This window comes from Artibeus jamaicensis, unplaced genomic scaffold, assembly GCF_021234435.1.
Source record: "Artibeus jamaicensis isolate MK-2021 breed Jamaican fruit bat unplaced genomic scaffold, CSHL_Jam_final contig_384, whole genome shotgun sequence".
NCBI classification, from domain to species: Eukaryota; Metazoa; Chordata; class Mammalia; order Chiroptera; family Phyllostomidae; genus Artibeus; species Artibeus jamaicensis.
In genome coordinates, this window is record NW_026521810.1 from 19850869 (window position 1) to 19875737 (window position 24869).

A 24869-nucleotide genomic window follows, 5' to 3' on the forward strand; every position below is an offset into this window, starting at 1 on the left:
CTGGATAGTCACCTGTATATGGACAGAGGAGTTGCATACTCCTGGAGTCTCAAAACAAAAAGGAATCTCTCATCAAAAAGAAATCTTAGGCTATTTCTCAACCGAGATAGGAAGTTCTTTTATAAATGTCTCCAATGTAGCCTTCACTGCTTGACTTAAACATCTTCACTGCATGAGCAGCAGCAGTCTTGATGAAACAAGCAGGCACTGCAACGAAGCCATGACATTAAACAGTTAGATGCTGCCCAAGTTTACTTAAAGTTTACTTGACAGATTTTAATCAATTGAATCAAACCTATGAAGATGCAAATACATTAGTGAAAGTGAAAAATTATGATGTCAATCATATCAGAGGTAAAAGTTGTTTTCACTGACTAAGGAAGGGGCCCATTAAGGTATGTTGAAAGGACATTGGCTAGACATCTTTAAGATTTGGTCTGTAGGCTTGATTTTTATTAACTAACTGATATGAGGTGTTGGGTGCAAGGGTCTCAGTTTCTTTAATTATAAATTGAGGAAGGTGGAGTGGGTGATTGCCAAGGCTCTTTTAACCTCCAACTTTCTCTGTTATTTAAGAACTCTTAAATAGTTCCATGTATTCACCCTGGTTTCTTGGGAAAGTTATTCAACATCGTGCTAAAAAAATAAACTCTCAGTTGTTCCTTTAATTAATATTCTCAATCTGTTCTTGAAAAAAATTCTGTGGAAACCAAATAAAATTATGTTATAATATCAACCATCTTGAAAGCTTACTGGTTTTTCTCAAATTCGAGAATTCCCAAATTCTAGGAACTTCTCAGATTACTAAAATAAGGGAGTTGTAATCTCTAAGGCCCTATTAAATTCAAATTACATGTGAAATATAATATGTGGGGGTCCACAATGAGTCACCCCAAGATGTGCCTCTGTGTACACAGACTGTTTTGAGCTAAAGGTAATTTTAGCTTCAGGCTTAAGAGAAACTTCTGCCCCTCCCTTTAACTACCTAGGAGAACTTGAATTAGGGCCCTTGCCCATATGGGAGATTATCAGAGATAGCCTCTTTTGATCTATCTATAGGGCAGAACAAATTTCTATTTATGAAGCATTCAATCTTCTTATCATCCTGCAATGACCCAGTGAAGCCCCCAAGGTAACTTCATCTCTAGCTTAGGATATCTTATATACCTATATTCCTTTTCTGTCTCTGAACCTCTTCTGTATGTGGGGTTCCCATACATATGTATGTATTACATTTGGTTATTTTCTTTTCCTGATCTTTCAGAAGTATATTTTATTAATAGAACAGCCAGATGTACCTTGAAAGTAAAGTTTGTTCCTCCCCCCAAAATATATAATTTAAATTCAAAGGGGCCTGGGAACTTTCTTATTTTATACTTCAGGTATACTGAGTTCTAGTTCAGAGTTTCTTCTACTAAATCATCAATGCAATGTTCACAAAATAGTGAATTCATTCATTATGTTAAAAACCACCTTCTAATTTGCCTCTTTTATATACCAGGTACTTCTTCCTATTGAGAACCTGATAGAATAAGCAGATAGACAGAGATGAGCAGAGCAGATACATTAGGCCAAATATGGAGTGTCACCAGGGCAAAAAGTCCTGGATGCCAATAAGAAAAACTAGAAAAAACAATTATTACAGGCTAAAAGCTCACCCCTAGGGTGACCTTTCCTCTCCAAGCATATAGTTGGTCATATGGTTTAGACCCCCTTAGAGGAGGAACAAGGGGGTCAGAGAATAGCCTCATAGAACTCCCATAGAAGCCTTTGCAGGACCACTCCCTTAATTATTAAGTCCTCAGGACAATGAGGTCCTAGTCAATATCAGATGATCTTGGGAACAAAGCCTCAATTTGTTGGCCCAGGGACAGAATTTTGGTCAAACTAGAGATAACATCTAGGCATCCGTTGTATTTCACTCCAGGCCCAGAAAAGTAGCAAAGAAGCAACATGATGGCTGACATCAGGTGCAGGTGCAATGACTAAGGACCTCCTACCTTAGCACTGATTAACCAGTGGAGACCATGACCATGAAAGGACACACCTGGTAAGCTGATGAATATTCTGTCAGGATGCTCCCCTGGAACCTCCCCTAGAATTCCTGCCTTTAGAAAACAAAAACTCTTAAGGCAGGGGATCCAGCATGCATTCTCTTTCTCTCTAGTCTAGAGTATGCTTGTGCCTTCTTTCTCAGGTGTATCTATTAGACCTTTGCTTTCTTTCTCCCAAGCCCCAGGGCCCTTCTTTTGCCTCTATAACTTGTTTCCTGAGTCACGCTGCCCAGATGGCTCACTTCTTCTTCTTCTTTTTTGACTTTCTAAGTAAATTTTCTTTTTCACTACAGTTCTTGGCTCTAAATTCTTTCTCAGCTGAACTCAAAGACTGAGGTCTCACATTTACCACCAATAAACCTGCCCCCTATCTCTGGAGCACTCACTATCTAATTGCCATTATCCAGGTGTTATAAGCCCTTAAAATTCTGCTTTTTTATAGTTGCTTGCTTAATTAAAAAAAAAATAAAAGTAAACACCCTGATGGGAGGGTAATCAAGGCCTGAAATATACATATACACTATTTAGAAAGACTGAATTCACAAGCTAATTACTGGTTCATCATATGTTCTGTGCTGTGTGCTTCTGGACTGAAAAGAACTGCTACAAATGATTGTATTTCTTTATATGTGAGTTAGTATGACAGGCAAAATGTTCCAAATATATGAAATTTTTCATTTTTATCAAGTGAAAGAGTCATAGACACAAAAGGCAAAATAATGACACTAACTGAGCAAAGCAGGACTCAGCCATGTGGTGCCTTGACACATGACCCAAAAATTAGTGTTGAAGGAAACAGATTTTTATTAACAGGGTTCTAACCTTGGGGGAGGGGCCTGAGAGCACCTCTGCTCAGATCCCTGTTCTCCCACAAAACCCAGCACTTCCCTTGTTTATCAAAACAAGGGATATAAGCCAAAACCATGCCCAGAAATCCCCCATACCCTGGTCTGTTCTTAAGCAGTTCTTCAAACAGGTCTCCATCGTCTCTGGCACATGCACTTGTGGGTTTCAGAGCCACCATCCTCTCACAGCAGCTTTTTCCTTCAGGATCTGGGGTGCATAGTTCTCAGCCTCCACGTAATGTTTCAGGAAAAGATGTGCCATGTTACACTGTGTCATGGTGGGGCCCAGGGAGGCACATGTCCCAAGAGAGTGGCTTCTTTGTGCATCCTTCAGAGAAGCAGAAGTCTGCAGCTCAACATTCCTGGCCGCAGTTCAGCTCCAAGCATCAATCATGAATCCATGCTTGCTTAGGCAGGTCCCTGCAGAGCTCCATCAGCTCTGCCACCATCTTCTAAGGCAAATTTCCAGTGGGCCTTCTCTTTCTTACTCCAGACCTCATAACATGCTCTTACTCCAAACCACGTGGTTTTCCCCTTACACACCAGGCCTCATGGCAGACTCCTGTCTACACCTTTTCAGACCACATGGCTTCCTCCTCTCTCAGCCTGCCCTTATTTTAACTGCTCAGCCCAGAATGTCCTACATTACCTCACATCTGGCCCCTCCTATGATTTGCCATTTTTTTCCAGTTCCCTTGCATCTTTTACATCCTTTCAGCTGCCACCTTTAGTAACGGCAAATGTTCCAAACAACTTCCAGGGTGGACATCTGCCCCCTGTCTCTCATGCAGGTGATGTATATGTTCCCTGGCTAAGCCACAAGTTCCTGAATGCTGTCAAAGTCACTTACACCTTTTGTCCTGGGCAGCAGACCTTTTTCTTCAAGAAAGGCAAGGCTATTAATTTGCCATTGTTATGCAAAATATCTTAACTGTCATATCATCCATTTCCCCAGTCAAGGTTTGTGGGGAATATGCTCTATTTCCAGGGGTCCCTCACTCTGCACCCTGGTACAGTACTGCCTGGGAGTTATAAACCTCTTGTCCCTGAGCAACCTGGGACAACTCACTCATTCTCAGTCATGAAAAAAGAAAGTAACAGAAATTTCTCAGCCCTATTGCAATTTTATTCCCTGCAATAACCATTTCTCTGAACAAGACGTTCAGGCATAAGTGCCTGGGAGGTACTTTATAATATGTTCTCTCTGTATTATTTTGCAACAAAATTTCTGTCCAGTTTTGAGATTATGAGAAGTCGTTTAGCAATTTCCCTATGGAGAGAACAAAGTGATGCAGTCAAATTGCAGCAGCAATTTTTATAAACAACATTAACACAACTGTCTCAATTGTATAAATAAGAGATTCTAGGGGGGCTGGAGATCTTCAAAATTTGATATTTTGAGGATTAGTGTATATAAATTTTAGAATTTATGTTTACTTTGTATATTAAGTTGAGAATGGATTGAAGAAAAGTAAAAACTTATTTTTCTAAATTTGTCTTTATTTAAAAAAATTCTCTTTTCTTTCCTTATTTCCAGAAAGATAAAAAGAATAAGGGTAAAAAAGGGCAGAAATCTGAGCATGGTTTATCCTGCCCAGAAATAGTGACAGAAACAGTTTCTGTAAATCAAAAACTTTAGTATTGGTATCTGTGTGACTCAACCATTTCAGTTCAAAATGTTCACTCCAGCAAATTATCTGAAATGTGTGAAAAGATATTTGTGGAAGGATCTTAACCAGAGAGGTATTATTCATCTTATTTCAACAGACATATTAGAAAACGCATGTTCGGGAGAAAAACGTTTACTCTACCCTTCAAGGTTTTTCTGGCTGGTATAATCAAATTGACATGATACAGATTAGCAGGAGAAAAGCAAATTAACATTTAATAACATGTATGTCTTCTGCATATGTGGGAGTAATTCAGGAAAACCGAGTACCTTGCCAAAATAGTGGAAGCCATTACCTTAAATAGTGCTTCAGCTAAAGACGAAAATTGAGGTTGGAGGTGAATCGTCAGTTATGGGAGAGATTACCAGAAAAAGTACAGCCAGCAAAGCTAAGATTGTTATGTAGATTTAAGCCCATGCCTTCTCTGTTGATTGTGAAGGCAATTCTTATACAATGAAGGAAATTCATTTAAAAATGGAGATTTTCCTTACAAATGCAAATATGCTTTCACAAATGGTAAATTGTACTTAATTTTCAGAGCTTCTCCCATATCTGATGTTTCTTAAAATTAACCAACCTAAAATAATCAATATCCTGCCTGGCTAGTGAGGCTCAATGGATTGCGTGCCGGCCTGCGAAGCAAAGGGTCTCCAGTTGGATTCCCAATCCAGGGCACATGCCTGGGTCATGGGCCAGGTCCCCAGTAGAGGGTGCAGGAGACAACCACACACTGATGTTTCTCTTCCTCTCTCCTTTTCCCTCTCTAAAACATAAATAAATAAAATCTTTAAAAAATTATAAAATAATCAATACCTAAAGTGGCATGTTTTGTAGTGCCAAATGCTGCTTTCTCTTTACCAACTGCGTGTCAGGAACTGGTTAGGTATTAAACTTATTTTTAATCTAAATTGACAGACGTGTACAGACACAAAGAATAAGGAATTACACAATATGGTAAGTGCCGTGATAGAGGCCTTTTAGGTTGCATGGAGGTCTGGAGAATGACCACCTAAGGAAGACTCAGGGATAAGTGCACAAGTAAAGGCTTTGTGATATTGTTATTGATAATAAGAAATACATATTTAACTTTCATCCTTTTTTCTGGCACACAGTTCTGCAAACCCTTGGAATTACCTAAATAATGAGAGTGATAATGCTATTTCATTATAATAATGAAGTGACTTTTGGGAAGCACCTAAGTATAGAGGTTGATGGCCAGTGAAGCCAACCTTGAGATTAAAAGGTTGGAATTTTCATTCCACCCCACCCCCACCTCCAAGGGAGTGAAGAGGCACAAGAGGTTCAATCAATAGCTGCTGGTTAGTAATTTAATCAATCATGCCTGTAGAAGGAAGCCTCCATAAAACCCAACAAGATGATCAACGTGGAGGACTTCCAGGCTAACCAACTCATGGCAGTTCTGAGAGATGGCACACTCAGAGAGAGCGTGGAATTCCTCACCCCTTTCTACATCCTTTGCCTTATGTATCTCTCCCATCTGGGTCTTCTTGAGTTATAGCTTGCTAAAAGATAAACAGAGGCATATTAGAATCTTTAAGTTTATTGCAGCAAAATTGATTTGAATCAGGCAGTATCCAGTTTAGCAGATAGAAAGGAGCTTTGAGGAGCTGTTACAAATGAAAGACTTTTATTGGCAAAGGGGAGTGAGAATAAGGATGCTATACTAGGCAAAAAAAAACAACAAACCAGATTGGTTACTGCAAGTTTTTTTTCCCCCTTATAGAGGATGGCAGGGTTCTTTCAGGCAGACTACCTCACTAACCTATCAGGAGATTCCTGATTGACAGGTTTAAGATTTCATTTCTGAGAGAGCCAAAGCTGTAATTAAGTTAGGTCTCAGTTTTGTGTCATGGGGCTTAACATAAGAAACTCCATTTTAGGTCTACTGTCTTTTTTTAAAGCAACCCTTTAATAATAAACTGATGATATAGCAGTAAAAGGTTTCTCTAAGCTTTGTTGTAATGGGGTGCAGACAGGGTCCCCCAAACAAAGGGTTTGAAATGAGATCCAGGATTTGAATCAGGGTGTTCAGGAAACATAAAAATATAGGATATCCCCACCCCCACAAATCTGGACTAGGGGATGGGACAAATGGAGCAGGATCATTGAGAGTTATTTTGCACACATTAACAGCTGACCAGCTTTATATCTGATATGCAAAAATGATTATTTTGCTTATCAATAGCAGGCTAGCTAAGGAGATGGGCGTGACTTTGATCCGTGATGGAACTGGGAGGCAGTTCCCCTTAACAGCACCTGCTTGAGAGCTTGGAAATGGTTCGCTCCATACCACAGGGCCATACCTGCCTGGACTTACTACGGCAGTTCAGAAAGGCAAGAAAAATACAGGAGTGCTGGCAGGTGTAGCTGATTGTGGGAGGAGTCAGAAATGGGATTACCGAAGAAGATTCATGCCAGTATTTAAACCCAGGCACTGCAGCCATGTGGGTTCTACCCACGGGGTTTTGGGGGCAGAGAGGGGTTTTCTTTGACCATGGGGCTTAGGAAGCAGGAAAGCAAGATGTAGCAACCATGCAGAACTCACTCTCAGCAGTTAGAAAGAATGCAGAGAGACAATGCAAGACTATTTCAGAGGACGATATGAGAGCCATGCAGGAAGAAAAGGGGTAAAAGGATTCTTGCTGGTGGGCCAGAAGAAGGTGCAATGTGGTTTTGGATTAAGAACTGGAGATCTTGGCAACATAGCTGGTGGTGCTGGGAACCACAGGAGGCCTGCCAGTTATGCTCAGATTACCGGGAGGGACAGGGAGCCTCGCCAAGCTATGGACTTCTAGTTTTTTCCTGAGATATGGTACCCCTGACTAGCCTGACTGGGCAAAGGAAGAAAGGGAGATTGTACGTGTTTGTGGGTGTTTTAAGGGATTTTAAGATTTTAATAGCATTTCAGCATTACTCTAAATCTATATAACTTTTGAATAGTTCTTTTCCCTTTCACCAAACTGGCATTGAGAGCCACAATTCCTAAGGGCCACAAAGAAAGATAGTACAGAAAGACCCCAGGAAAGGGGGCTTGTTTTGGTAACGGTATGTGCCCCTCTCCCACAGGTTTATTCAGTAACACTGTGAGCCACTCTAGCAAATTAATAATATCTAGGAAGGAGGCCTCTCTGACCTGTAGCTCGTGTTAGAATCACAGGTGACCACCTGAACCTGTAACTGAATTCTGAAGTGTATGCGGGGGAAAGTGAGACTGAATTCTTCACATGTGGGAACTGGTGCTATTTCTGGATAGTGTCAAAAGTGAGGTGAATTATAGGTGTCAGAATTATTGGTGTGGGGACCCTCCCTCTCCGACACACATATGCACTTTGAAATTGGGTCCAGAACCTGTAGACTTCCTTTCTAGAGATTTCCAGATATGTTTTACCTCAAATAACAAATAAAAAACTATATATGTATAAAATGAAATAATATGTTTTCATGATGCATATAATCATTTATTTATTCTCGTGGAATTGTATTCATAATATATTGTTAAAATACAAAGAAAAAACAAGCCAACACAAGGAACTGCAATGGGATCCATTTTGTACAATATAGAACATATTCGTGTACATTTAAACACATATAGAAACATTTCCAGGTTGACTGTAGCCATTCTTGGTGCTAATATCTCCCTTTTGTCTATATGTATTTAAATGTATATAAAATTAAGCTGTATTACTTCTGTAATCAAAAACAAAGACAAGGATGCTTATGGAAAGGGACTACTAGCATAAGAAAAAAGTGGGCTAGATGCTAGGAAAGTGAGATCTGGTCAACCTAGGCAATTCTGTTTCTGTGGGCAATGACACTTCATTAGCTCTCCTGCTGCAAATCAAAGTCAGCATCCAAATTCAAATCCAGGTTTGTCTGACTCTAAAGCTTGAGCTTTACTTATTTTTTTATTCTATGTTGCTATCCACAGCTGCCCTGACTATTGATGTAAATGAGAATAAAATAGTAAAGTGGTTTCAAAATGAGTCCCAGTGACAAACAATGTACAAGCTATGAAAACTGCAGGGAATATGCATACAGGATGGTCCAAAAATGAGTAACTCTATTATTCTGGGAGTTGTCACCTCGTTATAAATGTCTCCATTCTGCTCTTCATTCCTTGCTCTTTGTTAATAATTCAAGCATTTAAATTTTTACTGGATTGCAGGTTGGCATGCAGGACATGAGTCTGACTTCACCACTGTTATATTAAAAACTGGAATGGAATGAATCATTTTCTGTTTCTAAGCAAGTCACCCTTTTATACCTAAATATGTCCAATGGGAAGAAGAGAACTGCTTGACAGGAGGGAAATCTCATGAACTTAAAGCATTTGTAGTGCAATCAAACTAAATGCCCACTGGATTTCAGTTTAAAATGGTGTCAGGCTGGTTGCCAGTGATGGATCACCTCCCAAATTTCTACTAAAACAACAACAAAGACACAGAAAGAGACAAAAATATACATCATCTCCTGAAACTAAAACTTTAAAAAGCCAGTGCAAGTTCTGAGAACATTGACTAAATGTAAGAACAAAGAAGCATGATTAATATATATATTTATATACTATATACTCTCTCTCTCTCTCTCTCTCTCTCTCTCTCTCTCTCTCTCTATATATATATATATATATATATATATATATATATATAGTCTAACAGTACTAACTCCCAGGAGACTAAAAAATCCCTTCCTCTTGGAGCCCTGGCCAAGCTCAGTTGGTTAGAGCATCGTCTTAATACACCAGAGTTGTGGGTTCAATCCCTAGTCACAGCATATACAGGAATCAGCCAATGAATGCACAAATAACTGACACCGCAAATCAATATTTCCCTCTCTCTTGCTCTTTCCCTCTCTCTCTCAAATCAATAAATAAACTTTAAAAAATTTCCCCCTGGAAAAAGATATGAAGACATTTAATTTCTTCCTGAACTGTCAGTCTGTGTTAGAGTTTGTAATCACCCCTTTACTGTGTGTGTGTGCATATGATTATTTTGTAGTAGCCAAAATACCAAACTGATGAACGTTGGTACTTCTTTCAGAAATTTTAATCTCAGACAACAAGAGAACCAGAGACAGGAAAAAGTGTGGCATGTTATGCATCGGGCTTTCACATTGAGATTTGATTTGAACAAGCAGTCTTCCCACTATTTCTGTTGCTGCTGCTACATCATGAACTTGGCAAATGGAGAAAGTGGCTAATCCTATTATGAGCATTAGTTATTCCCACCTGGATTAGCAAAACAGGGTGAAGAACAGGTTGAATTAGCAAAACAGGTTGAATAAGATGAAAAGGGTTTTACCTTTCATTTCATCCAGAAGATGTGCATAAACAGTGTCCTTTTGTGGCCAGCTGCTTTAAAACACATTCACTGTGGACTTCAGGGATGGACTTCCACTGGTACCAATCCTGAGTCCTGGCTTTGAGACTTGATGTGTGTGTGGCTTTAGGGAAGCTGCCTAACTTCTCCGAGTCTCATCCATAAACTGGAGATTATTACACTTACTTCAAAGGGTTATTATAAGAAGTTAATATAATAGTAGGTATAATTGGACACCATAAAACTTTTCATTATAATGTTTGCTTTTCTTAGTTTTGGCGTGCACAGTTTACTTTGCAAAACAGCCCTGGTTTGGCGAATGCACTGTCCTCCAAACCACTGCAGCATTTACTGTCTGGATCACTCAACAACCACTTAAAACTGCTACATAGAAATAACTCCTCTTTTTGTATGTGCTTACCCCTTCTCCTTCCAACAAGATTGTGTGCTCATTTAGGGCAAAGCCCAGTTTTTAGACTTGTTTGCCTCCCCTCTGCATTCCACTGCTCTGTACTTGAGAAATGGCAAGTTGACGAGCATGGCCCTCCATTTCAGTTGTATAATTATTGAGGTATTTCCCTGCTGCAGGAAAAGGCATATTTTTCTTCCCCAGATGTGAAAGACAACTTAAAAGCATTCTCTATGTGTCAGCAGGAATATTTACCATAATGTGTAAGGTGTCTGAAGGCAGGACTGCTTTAACGAGGTTTTATTTATTTATTTAAGCCTGTACATTGCATAGAGTCAACTGCAGATATAGGCTTAATAAATAAATCTGTTAAAAATTTCTCCAGTGATGAAGGTGCAATCTTTAGCCAGAAGGTGCCATAAAAGTCTCAAACCGGTATTTGCTGTTGATATGTGAGAGATAAAAAAGAAAATGTAAGTAATCTATAACAAAGTATATGCTATTCTAATTCAAACTGCTAGTCATTATAGCAATTTATTACAAAACATTTTCATATTGCTATATATTTTGCCAGGAATTATGCTGTCCTTTTTATTCATCATACTATGTTTTACTAGGTTCCTGTATGATGCTGCTGTTCATTTGCAAGGAACGACGTTTCCCAGTTGCATAAACTGAGGAGTCATTTGTCTTCTGAAGAACACGTGGAGTCGGAAGGCAGTACATGTTTTTGTTGTCATATTTTAACCACTGTTCTTTCTCCTTGTACCTCATTCAGGGAGATGTCACACCTCCTGTTGGCTTCTGCCAGTTCAACATTCAAGGTTTTCATAGGTTTCTGGCTATAATCACCGCCCCATAATATGTCCCTTTATTTGGGGAAAAATAACTGTTTTGTCATTTTCTGGTGTTTTGCCTTTGAGACTATGGTCTAATATATCCTTGGTTGATAGACTTGAACCTAAAATGTAGCTCCTCATTATGTCTTTTTGCTCCTTACCCCTTTTTTAAAAATTTCTGGTCATATTCAATCACTGGTTTTGATTCCCCTTCCCTAGCTCAGAATCTCACTTTTTCTTTCCTTTTTTTATCAGAAACTTTTTCCTCTCTTTTTAGCCACAGAAAAGAATGAATTCCTACATAACCTGCCAAGTAAGTCTAAAAAAGAAAAAAATTAGAGTGAGGAAGGAATCCAGAAAGTTGATGGTTTCTAGAGATTCTAAACCAGATGTTCTCAGTCCCTTGAATCAAATGGAAGGCATTTTGAATCACTGAAGCCTGACTCATCCCTAGACAACTGCATCATGTACTATGGGAGTGGGATCTGGAGCAGTGGCAGAGTGAGGACCACTTTACTGTGTGGCCCTTTAATTTCCTGATTGCTGGCATCTGGTGCCAGGCAGTTAGAAGAGAGGGAGAGCTACTGAGTGCTCACACTTAGGCAAAATAGTGCAGCACGTAGCTGAAAAGAGGTAGGAGGTCTCGCTAGTGTGCTGTTTCTACTCTTTGGTGTTAGTGCCCAGGAAAGAAGGCTGATTTTCCAGATTATCCTCAATGATGGAGGCTTGGTTATGTTACGCAGCCAGCATGTGATTGCCTCAGGCACGCAGAAGACCTGGACACATTCCCTGTAGACCATCCACAGGGGCCTCGTTTTTTGTAATTTCTAAAGGATAAGGTTAAGGTAATTCTAACGGATAAAGGACAAGGTAATTTATAAAGCATATGTACAGGTCTCTGTAATATTATCTGAGATGATTTTCAGCAATTAACTTCTTTACTTGGCAGGATCTTCTCTTGTCTGCTAAGAAAAAGTTATCCCTTTGTGAAAGCTAGTCTCATGCCATTTAGTCCCATCCTCTATCTCCTACCCTGACTTGCCACATGTACGTTCCAACGCGTGGGCTTTTTCCCTTTGTCTGCTGCTGCCAGTGGTGTTTGCCTCTTCACACCATCCCACTCAAGCTTTGTCCCTATGGTGCATTTGCCTGTTCATGGCCATCTGTCTCTCACTTTCTCCTGCCTGAGGAAGTTCCATGATAATAACTTCAGATAGAAGTCCTCCTTTCATTGCATCTTTTGTTCCAGAGCCACAGTTAGGACACCCATAGGCCTATCACTAGTATTGTCTGAGGTCCAACCCTCTCTGCTCTTCCCCAGACCTGGCAAAATGATGCAAGAACTTATTTTGCTCTCGGGACCCTAATGGGAGTATGCATTTTCCAAAAAGGCAGAATAACAGGGAAGCTTCTCTGAGTGGCAAGAGTAGAGCAGAGAAAAGATGATCAGCTCAGAGCATGTGGGCCCTGCTGAGCCCTGACTGAGCCATTCATCCAGTGTGACATCTGGAGTTGAGGTTCTCAGGGAAGTGCTTTTTATGTAGGGAGGAGACGAAGCTATGATTGCAAACTCACCTCCAGCCACTCAAAAGGAAGAAAGAAAAGGTGAGAGTTATCACTTGGACTCTGAAACTTATAAAACCAAGGCTCTACTTTTGAAGATGTGGAGAGAAAGCTTTCCAGGCTTTCAGAACAGGGCCTATAACCTAGAGAGGTTCAAGAGCATTGCAAAAACCTGAAATTATGCACAGTTTTTTGTTGGTTTATGCCTTTTCTTAAGTCTATAATATGAATGATATTCTCACTGTTTTATGAGAAAAACTTTTTAAAAGGCTAAGAACATTGTTTTAGAAAAGAATAGTTTTGAGTGTGAAGTGCAGTTCATGTTGTTTTTGTGTCCTCTTCTCTTTGGCCTCTCAAACCCTAGCCCAGAGATTGGGGTGCAGAGCACATAGAGCGTACTCAGAAGGTATCAGTACTTGTCGAACTGTTTTCTACTGCGACCATCCAGACTCCAAAGACAGAACATGCAATGTGTGAGACTCTCTCAGGAGTTCTAGCTAGGAATTCGAAAGGCTAAGGGTCCGGTCTTCATCCTACCATCTCTGTGATGAATCAAGAAATTTTACTTCTCTGGGCTTCAGTTTTCTCCTGAGGGTTTAGATTATATCATCTCAGAACTACCATTCAGTTCTGAAAGTCAAGTCATCTGTCTTTGCATAGAACAGAGTTTGAATTAGTCTACAATTTTAGCAAACAAATGGGGGAGCCTAATTCTTCTTTTTTGTGTGTGTGGAGAATTTGGACTGGCATAAGGATTATAAGAAGAAGCACAAAATACCTTTGTATTCTCTAATACTGAAGTCAAAATCCTGTTCTCTATGTCATGTTATATAACACATTGGCCCAATTGTATGACCACAAAGTTGATCATCAAGTCTGTGCCTACAATTGAGCAAAGCAGTAGTGAAGTCCTTGGATCATTTTTTCAAGCATCTCTCAACCCTATAGATAAGATTAAGACACAGCGGACAGGGAGAAGACAATTAATTACTGAACTGCAAAGCAGCAATTGTAATTGTAATAACCCTGAAGACTATAGCATTCCCAGAGGTTTCATGTGGAAGATGGGCCTTAATTGTGTGTTGAGTGTTGGGCAGAATTTAAATGAGTGGTGAAAGGAAGATACTCCCAGTGGAAGTAGATGAGGATGGAGGTGGGGATCAACGAAGTGTTAGGAGAAAAGCAGATTGGTCTATCTGACAAAAGCAGAGATTGTTTGGAGGGAAACACGAGAATGTTTGAGTTAAGTGAGGCTTGAATGCCCCAAAGGAAGTTTAGGGCATTACATCTGCCTGGAGAAGCTGCTCTAAATTGTTGAGCAGGTGGCCCCTGAGGCATGGCACCGGGGAGCATTAGCGCCCACAGTGGGCTGGAAACTCAGTGCTGCTGCCATCCTGTGGGCGTGCCTTGACTAAACCAAGGCAATATTAGGAATTAAGGGAAGAGGACAACACACTCTGGAATCTGCAGCAGCAGCAGCTGGCAGTGTTTGATGACTGTATGTGGTTAAGGCATCCTATAGGGACCACACTGTTCTGGGCTGATAGGTGAAGTCACTTGGGGATGGGAATCCCTGTTTTCCCCAGGGAAATTCTGAATCTAAAGGTCCTAGTAGTTTTTGTCTTTCAGCCATTTATAGGGCTGATACTATTGACTAGAGTAGAGGCCAACCCAGAGCCACCCACATGTTTCCTTCTCAACTCCCTTATTTCCATCAGCACCTAAACAAGAAGTGAGCAAAGTCTGTGGCTGTGTCAGCAGTTAGTCTGAGTGAGTGTATTAGTGGCCAACCAGTCTCTGTGCTTAATCTTTAATGTGTAAGGTTAGAGGTCATCCTCCATCTAATATTAGGAATGAATGTGTCTGAAAAATAATTTTACTCAAGGGCAACATCATCCAGTCCTTTCAGAGAAAAATCAGAAACAAAAATTTAAAAAATCATAAATCATTTTGCTCTTAGATCATCAGAACCTTATCTAAATAAAGATTCTAAGTTGCTTATGTCCTATGGCATAAGTGACTTGATATAAAACCATTATTGCTATTACTGTAGTTATGTTAATAAGGTACTTGGTGGGGAATGTTTTTGAGTTGACTACTCTACCTCGAGTGGCCAGAGGCCCATCCTCTATTTCTAGGTGGAGGGAAGGGTACAGAGTTTCATTCCTGGCACCTTGGTGTAAGAGCCGCCTCCCTGTGTAATAAGCCTGTAGTGTATCTGATAAAGAAGATGTCTAAAATGTATTTTCATTTCCAAGTTCAGGGAGTTCACCATGGTATGGAGAATCAGTAGAAGACTCAGTGTTGTCTACAAGAATGTGGAAGCCATTCCAGAGGAATAATTCAGACACTATGAAAAGGCGAGGAAAGACAGACAGTGTCAAGCTAAGGAGTAGCTGAGGACTTGGATGACACCCTGGGTAGGATAGTATGATATACAAAAGGCTTCATTGCAGAAGGGAATTGTGAGCAGTGTGAGAGAATCATAAACTTTACCCCAGAAGAGTGAGAAGAAGTAGAATTCCAGGATTTGAAAGAAACCGCTCTGAGGAGAAAAATAAGAGACAAATAACAGGGCCGATGAATGGAGGTGCTAGTTGCCTTAGGCTAAAGCTGTAAAAAGGTTTGTCTAAAGGAGTCTTTTATTGAACATAGAAGGTCTGCTTCTCAGATTTGTGTTGACTCTTTTTCTTGATTTAGAACTGAATTAAGTGGATGATGAAGAATACCAGCTTCATGAACTCACATTTGCAGGTAGGTAGAGTACATGGACATCATTTTGCCCGTCCTAATCAAATCCTATAACAATAATCATTGTCATTCTGTTTTGAGCATGTATTCTGTGTCAGGATTATTGCACTTTGTCTTCACCATATCCCTAGTAGGTATAATAAATAGTACTATTTTCCCCATACCTGGATAAAGAAACTAAGATGTAAAACTTTCTCAGCTGTATACTGTATAGTGTAATACTATTATTGAGATCATTCATGTAAACTGCTTATCCTCTTATTACTATTGCCCCATAGACCATAATTTCTAACTGCCAAAGCAAATGCCAACCTAGTCTCTCTGTCTCTACAGCCCATCTGTCTCTGGCCTGGATTATGACAACAGCATTCTAAGAGCTCACTTTGCCACCTCCCCCCGCCCCCCGCCTTTTGCCCATTCTGCTAGATTCTCAACTGGACAGTTAGGAAAGTCAGATCCTGATACTCTATTCTGTCAGAGATTTTCATTGGTCTAGGAATCCTTACAGAATCTCCTCACCAACTAGATGCCAGAGTCATCTCCTGGGACAGGATAGTGAGATGCTAGGAAATTTTTTTGGCAAGTGGAATAGGAAAGTACTTGAACACAATGGCCATGCAATTTACAGCCAGTTGCAGGTGGTCACTGGGGGAAAGATCCCAAGTGCCTGGCAAGGGGCAAAACTGGCAAAAGAAGGACCTTACCACCCGGGTAACCTCACGTCCCCTGACCTTTCCTCCCTGGAGGTAACACCTGGGTCTCAGCTGTGTTTCAGCTCCAGGCCCAGAAAAGCAGCAAAAGCAGGTGGGCGATGCCAGGACCAAATGCAATGACTAAAGACCCCCTGCCCTGCCACAGACTGATCAGTAAAGGCCATGACCCTAAAAGAGTGCACCTGGGAAACTGATGAATATTCTATTGAAACCCTTCACTGGGGCCTCCCCTTAGGTTCCCCTTAGACTTCTAGAAAGAGATAAAAGCCTCAAGACAAAGAACCCAGTGCATGTGCTCTCCCTCCGGGGAGCAGGCCCATTGCCACTCTTTCCCTTCTTCTCCCCACAATTCTCTCTTTACAAACACTCATCTCTTAAAGTCCAAGGCAACGGGCAGCTGGCAGCTGGTCACAGGCCGATGCCCTGAACCCGTCCCCAACACCCCCTTTTCTCTGACTTCCCAGTGAGATAAGGAGCCCACCCTAGGCTCTCCTGTTGCTTCCTCCACACTCAGCCCTTTCATGTGTCACTCTCCCCAGCTTTCATAAACGGATCGTCATAGTCACCTGAACCTGTGCTGTGAAATCTTTCCTACTCGAAAGACTAGAAAAGAGCCCACGCACTACTGCTGGCCCTGGGCAGACCCACTCAGGGCCAGGCCCCTGTCCCGTCACACTCCAACCACTCTACTGCAGAGCTCTCCCTGCAGTCCCTTGAATGGAAGGGCACACACACATTGCAACATCTCAGGGCCTTTGCGCTGGCCTGCAACTTCATCCGTCAGCAATGCTTTCTCCCTAATTGCTTGTTCTTTTCTCCCACTTCCTTTAGGTCCTTTTGCTTAAATGTCTCAGAGAGACCTTAGACCACCAAATTTTAATTTGTGCTTCGCACTTGCTTAGTACTTTTCATTGCAACTATATCTGAAATGCTAAATATTTTATGTAAGTATGAAAATATCTGTTGTTGATCCTCTATCCTGGAATGGGTGTTAAGCTAAGGCAGATACCTTCCCTCTGTACCCAGCACATATTAGATATTGAACGTTGAATGAATGAACTCTTTTTATCTGTCTTGACCTCTAATTACAGTTCCATGAAACTAGAATCTTGTCCCAGTACTCGGGGAGAGGATATTGCTTTCAATTTTTTTTCTGAAATCTCCTACATATTAGACAAACTAGAATTAACCAGCTTTTGGCAAAAATAACTGAGCGTTATAAACTCTGTTCATGCTGAGAAACGGCTCACCCTTTCCTTCATCCTTTTGGCGTCCATTGGACCCTGGCAGAGAAATGCACAACAGAAGAGCATAATTAGGAAAAGCCAACCCACACCAAAGTAACCCTGCCAACGTGGAAAACTAGGTCATTTCCCCTAATACAAGGCAAAGATCCCTATTTCTAGCCAGGCTGTGTTCCACTTGTGTAAAAACATTGTAATTAATTGAATTAATTCTGAATATTGTGGGATGATGTATGCTTTTTAGTCTTTCAGAAATCTGCCTCGCTTTTTTGCAGATGGTGCATCTTGCGCCCATCTGCAGAGCTCCTGAGCCTATATGATGCCCATATGATGACATGTTTGAGAACTGCCCTTACTTAGCCCTCCAGGAGACATATATGCATGGTCACCTACCCTGTTTGAGCCAAACATAACCCTTGCCTTCCAGCAAATTTTGAGGCTTCCCCTGAGGATGCAGATTATCTTCCAACTTTGGTTAAAGCTACAGAATACCTAATAAGGCTTCATCTTCTACCTCATCAGTGCTGTGAATGAACTGAACATTAACATTCACTAGGTAACCTTGGAAAAAACCTTTTGAATGTGCAGCAATCACAATCCATCATACTCTCCAGTGACCCAGGTTACATCAAGGTGTGAATTACAGTTGCCATTACTGAAACATTTTACAAGGCCCAGGAATCACGACCTTCCCTGGACTCTCTTGGTAAGAGAAAGAGGATACACAGCAAACAGCTCTGGCTGTAAGAACCACAAAGGAGGTATTTCATTTTCTTTCTCATCTCCAACCACAAAAAGAACCAGATTCATCTTCTCACCTTCTGCATTGTTATTTGCAGGTTGCAAACATTTATTCAAATATTTTATACATACCAAGAATTGTTGCAATATAAATCTGGCACAAGATTCAAAACACTGAGATGATTTTGAAGAGCAAGTCTAAAATCATGTACTTTGGAAGCAAAGGAACAAAAGTAACATACAAAATTTAAATGAAAGTTAAATATTTTTCACTTACTCCACTTCTACCTAAGTTACTACCCCTCACCCCTCTTTTAAAAAAGTTCACTCACTAGTTAGCTTGGGAAATCTCTGTGTGACATAAAACTGAGATTGATAAAGAATGAGTACTTGGAGTCTTAGCTGGGCCCCTGAGAAGCGGACTGCCTTTGAAACTTTTACCTCTCAAGTTTGTGTTACTGAAAGTAACGGAGGGTTCTGCAGCTACTCTCCAAAAGGCAACCTAAATTCCTACCAAAGTATTGACTTTGTTTAATGTTTTACTCCTGCGAAGAGTGAAGAGGATATTATTTCACCCAAAGAGTTTTATAAACTAACATTAGACTAGTTAGCAAAAAGATAAATTTATGCATCCACCGATAGACCTTGAACAATCTAATGTTGTTCTTTTGGTTTGCACTAGGATGTGAAAGAAAAAAATTCCTGTGCTTTCTGTCTGTCTTTGTGGCAGCCCAGATTGAATAGGGGACTACATCTGTAAAAAAAAAAAGATAAATTTATATTTTGAATGAGCAGGCTTTATAGAGCCCTATTAATAACAACCTTTCTGCATATCTGCATATAAGACTGTCTCTAGTGACAACAGACTTGTCAATACTTAAGGTAGATATATTATAAATTACCACTTATGAAATAGATAGTGGGGAAGAAAAAAAGGCAAAAAGGGCATCTCATGAGTCACTCTACAAACCTAAGGTAACACAATTATGAACCTTCACAAAAACTTGTTCTAATTGTGGTCTAGTCATCTTGCTAGGGAATAGTTGGGGCATTATTATTTATTCTCCTTCATAATCAATCAACTTAGCTCATTTGTGTACTTTGAAAATTGCTTGCTGATAGTTTCTTTTTTTTCCTCCAAAACATTACACTGTAAAAAGCTTTAATATCCATGATTTTCTGTGTCAAGGTGGTACTCCATGCATATTCAAGGTACTTTCAGATTTAATGGTTACTCTCCACATCAAAGTCACATTAGGAAGCTGATCTGAGAGCTGCACCAGCCAGGAGTCAGCTATTTTCACTGACTTTCTCAGTAACATTCAATCTTCCTTGACCTGCTCTCTCCCTTTCATTTGCATTCTAGCCTGGCCTAAGGAGAGTGATTGCCTGTCCTGATTGCCTCTTGCATGGTGTTGATTTAGTGGTCAGCTATACTGTATAAATTCATCTGCTCCTTGGGCCCATAATGACTTGACCTGTACAGTGTACACAACTAAATATCTATCTCAGAACCTTGACCCTAGGGCATTAAGAGCTGCAAAATAAAATCCTTGCTTCAGCAATATTCTCTAACCTGTGGTCAGAAGAAGAGTTTTAGCCATGGCTAGTTATAAATAAAAGAGGGTTCAATTTTTTCTATAAGGTGTGATCTTGGGTGATTGTGTGTGTGTGTGTAGGTAAGATAGGGGATTAAATTAAATGTAATGAATACTCATAATGTGATAGATACTGGGGAAATCATTTTACATATATTAATTTATTTCTGAAAACACCTGATGAGAAAACAGGCTCAGAAGTGTTAAGGAACATTCCCAAGATCACATAGCTAGGAATTAGTAGAGAGGATACAACTTAAATTGGTCTGATGTCAAATTCTGTGTTATTTTCCCACTTGACCTTAACCATCCTCCTGTTTTTCCATGACATTGACTTTGTCTCCTGTTCTGCTGACCTCTGTTCCTATCAATCTGATGGGATAAGCTTCATTATGCTGTGGTTACAAATAGCCCTTCAATCTCGGTGACAAAGAGGTTTCTTTCTCCCCCAATCTAATGTCTACTCTCTGTCAGCTGGAGGTTATGCTGTGTTTCATCCTTAGTTAAGGAACAGTCTGACAAAACTGCCACTGTCTGGATTGGTGTGGTCGCCATAGCAGATGGAAAAATTGCTGTGCCAAATTGTGCACTTGTGATTATAGCTCTGCCCAGAATTAATTAAAGTTTCTTTTGCTCACATTTCATGACCATGCCTAAGGACCTGGCAAGTGTAATCTTACCATGCACATGGACACAGAATTGGGAATATTTGGAAAATAGCACTAGTGATGACTACACCTCTTTAGGGGAATGAGAATCCCACTGAGTTTCTGACTAGTTTACAATGTCAGAGGTGCATTCACCAGCTACTGGCTGCAACCTCTTGGTTTACTTTCACAAATATTTAGCTTTGAAAGACTCATCAGAATAGTTGAGTGATATCTGGATGTTCAAAACCTATGACTATACTTTGCATTATTTGTGCATGCATTAAGAGATGTTGGGTGAGTGGAAGTGTTTGCCAGAACTAAACAATGGGTTCTGGCAAGAGAGAGAATGCTAGAACCAGTCAGACCACCACTGATCTGGTATAATTACTGCCTAGTTTGTGAGGCTTGAGCAAGCTCAAAATCGGACATTTGCTGACCACCATGCTGCTATTCTATAGTCAAAATTTTGATTCTTAAGGATTCTTTTGGTTAATCACAGATCACTTTGAAAATGACCAGCTAACTTCTTTGTTAATTCCACATAACATAATCCCTAATAAATAGAAGGCAGAAATAGTCATCCTATAACAGCCTGGAAAAATAATGGAAAGAACCACAGGCCCATAATCCACATTTCCATTTCCCATTCCTTCCTCTGATATTGTTACCTTTTCTTCTCTCAAAAAGAAAACTTCTGCTAGGACTTCATTCTGCTAAAGCATAACCTTACCCAATTAGACTTATCCTTAAATTAAGGATAATTTTAACAACATATGTTTTTTTGCTTGTCTAAATCTTTAACATAAACATGTATCATCAAAATCATCCAATTAAATGAATTACAATTAGAAGGATTTCTTAAAGAACCAGTGTACTCATTCTGCTATAGATCTCAATATAGAATCAACAAAGGTTCTTATTATTCTATTTTTTCACCACAATCTTCCCAAAGAAGGCATGATATTCAGAAATGTTGTTCCCTTTCTGTTCACTGACAAAGCAAAAAGGGCCTGCAGTTTCTTCATGTCTGTGCATATTAATGTTTACTGGCCTGCCATGTATCAATGCCTTTTGCTGAGATTGATAACACAAATTCTGATGGCCACATGTTTTATGACTTTATATGTCATCTTATAATCTTCACAGTCTGACTGCTATTTATGTACTCATTGTATTTTCTTTTCTTTTTCTTATGGGGAGTAGGTGGGGATTATTGTTATGTGACTTGTGAGGCTGGCTACTGGTCCTCAGTGAAGAAAACATGCTTGCTTTGGTGCTCAATAGCTGGTCAGGATCAGAGATAGATCTTGACTTAGATTTTGCTGTATTTTTTTATCTACATCCCCATACAGTTCCTTTTGACTTTTTATATACTCTTTTAAAAAAATTTACTCTTAATTAGTAATATAACTGAAGAAGGGTTAAAGAAAACTGCGTTGTGAGTAATTTCCACCTACTAGTCACTTTCTTCACAGTGGAGAGTTTATTGTTTTTCTTTCATCTGCAGAATGAACTATCATGGTCATGAAAAAGTCCATGGTTTTCTGTCTGGTTCTCAAGCCTCCTGACACCTTAATCTCATTTCACATTCTTGGTTTTCACCACTGCTGTTCCTCTTAATAAGAGAGTGGATTATTATCAGAATGTGCTCCCTGATCTGCTGCCTCAGAGTATCTTGTATTTTTCCCTCATCCAAAAGCATTCTGCCTCCAGATTACTATCTGTTGAAATTCTCCTCCTTTAAAATGCACCTCTTAACCTATCTCTTCTGTGAATTGGTTACCAGTTACAATCATATAAGACCTTTTTCTCTTAAGAATAGTTTACACCAAAGTTAGGATAGAACCTTTTGTTCTGAGGGTAAAGAAAGCTTTCCACGCTGGCCTGAGTCATAATAACAACTTAATAACATTTGTTCACCTATAACAGTGTTTCTCAAATGTCTTAGTTTTGGGATTCTTGACACTTTTTAAAATTACTGAGGGGCCCCCAAATTGTATCTGTTGATGTTGGACATATTATAAATTAATCTGGGAAAAAATTTAAATCACAAAAGTACTCAAGCATGAAGATGTCCTCACATGCCATGTAGACACTGGAAAGTTTAATTATGTGCTTGGGGGGAAAAGAAAGTATAACAGGCAAATAATTTCTTAGCATTAATATAAAAATATTTTGATTTTACAGACCTCTTGAAAAGGTTTAGGGAATCCTCAGGTGTCCTAGTACCACACTTAGGAACCACTAAATTGATACTGTTGAAAGAATCTTCAACTAAGAGTCATGAGTTCTGGGTTCAGGTCCTCTCTCTGGCACAAACATATTATTTAGCCTTCTCTGGGCTTCCAGCTTCTTCTGAAAGAGAGAGAATGGGGACTAAGTGATAGTGAATAGTCTTCTAGCTCTAAGCATCTTTGATAAACCTGTCATCACAAATATCATGATGCTCTCAGGTGAGTTCCCATGAAGACATTCTGCTTTCATTTAGCATTAGCCATCTTGTTGTCCATTAACCTGGTTGGCTATAAATGCCATTGCCCTGCCTGGAACATCATGGGGTATGTTTATGGCATATAAGTATGGGGATGCCAGAAAGACATAAAGAATCTCGGAGATCATTTTGAAATAAGGATTCTCTCACCAGAGGTGTCTTACTAGAGCCCTATGCTAAGTTCTAATGAGATTAGGTTTTGTGACATATGAAGCTACCTATGGAAGACTAAAACTTGAGAAAGATAAAACGCACAAAAGTTCTTTAGAATTAAGTTTCAGGTCCTTCAATAGCCCCAAAGATGTCATAACACACCTGTACTAGCAACTTCATACTTGGCCTTCTTGTGCAAACCCCTGCCTCATACCACACCAATTTTCCACAGTTACCCTTTTCATCAGCCCATTGCCTCTGTATCAACAGTTATCTGCCTTGTGTTCCATTCTTTCAGGCCATACTCAAAAGCTGAAAGTTAACTAACTCAGAGAAATAAATTATCTAATATTATTGGAATTTAATAACAGCATATTATACCTCACAGATTTACGGTAACTGTGTCCTTTAGGAGATACCCTGTAGGGACTCATGTGAATCTTGCTGCACTGCAAGTTCTCTAGGGAAGATGCTTTGGGTCAGGGGGCTTTCAGCAATATGAGTCGCACTACCTAGGATTCCCTGAGTGATGCGCTGGAAAGTATATAGATAACTTGTGTTCAGTTCTTAACTCTGTCACTAAATAGCTGAATGACCTTGAGCCTGTGGTTTAACCTCTCTGAGTTTCTGTTTACTTATCTGTAAAATAAAATTGTTTGTAATTATAAATGTAGAATATTTAGACTTAACTTTGCAACTGCTTTGCTTTCATAAAATTAATGTTCTTTGATTCTTGGCCTTCAAACTTTCTGTTAAGCTCCTCTACCAATCCTACTTTGCATGGTTTCCTTTCACCTGATCTTTTAACATTTTTAAGAGAAAATTTTCAGCAGAGCATCTTGTTTCTTTCTAGACACAAAGAAACAGCTATTTGGAATAAGATTGTACTCATGGTTGGAGTATTTAGTATAAAATCAAGAATTTCAAAGGCTATCCCTTAAGAAAAAAAGTGTCTTTTGTCCTCATCAAATTTCATTCTATCTTTCCTTTTTGAGAGTATTATGACTGAAAGATAATGAGTTCCAATGGAAGAGTAAGTAAAAGGAGAGCCTTGACCTAGCATCAAGTACAAGGCCCGGATTCAGAATTTTTGCAAAGGAGAAATCCTATCTGTGCAGTTTCATAGCTCCTTCTCTTTATAGGGTGTTTTTGCTAATTTATAGGATTTCAATTTTATAAAATATTACTTATTTTTTATGGCTTCCACTATTCAGAAATTAGCTATAAGTCTTATTGTTGATCACTTGAAGACTTGGGTATTCTTCCTTCTGGTTGCTTTTTTTAAGTTTTATTGAGGTGTATTGACAATTTATATTGTAAAATGTTTGAAGTGCACATCATGATCATTGATATAAGTATGTACAAGATTATATTATAAAGTATTCTCCCATCTAGTGAATTATTACATCTGTCACCTCACATATTCATCTTTCTGTGTGTATGAGAACATTTAAGTTCTACTGTCTTAGCAAATGTCAATCATACAATGTAGTGTTATCAGCTACATTCACCATACATAGATTCACAGACATTATTCGTGTCACAGTGAAAATTTTATACCCTTTACTAACTTCTCTCCATTTTTTTTTACCTCCAAGCCCCTGGCAACAAGTTTTCTATTCTGTTTCAATTATTATTATTTTTAATTTAGATTTCACATATAAGTGATGCTATGCAGTGTTTGTCTTTCTCTTTCTGGCTTATTTCACTTAGCGCAATGCCCTCGAGTTCTATTCATGTTGTTACAAATGTCAGAATTTCCTTCTTTCTCATGGCAGAACTATAATCATATATATATATATATATGAT

At 39.5% G+C, this 24869-nt stretch overlaps 1 non-coding gene across 1 annotated transcript; it reads left to right on the plus strand.

Moving 5' to 3' along the window:
• Nucleotides 1-18794: 18794 nt before the first annotated feature.
• Nucleotides 18795-18924, plus strand: LOC119045070 (small nucleolar RNA SNORA31). The gene has a single exon (XR_005081727.2). It is a non-coding gene; the product is annotated as a small nucleolar RNA SNORA31 (small nucleolar RNA).
• The last annotated feature ends 5945 nt before the right edge of the window (nucleotides 18925-24869 follow it).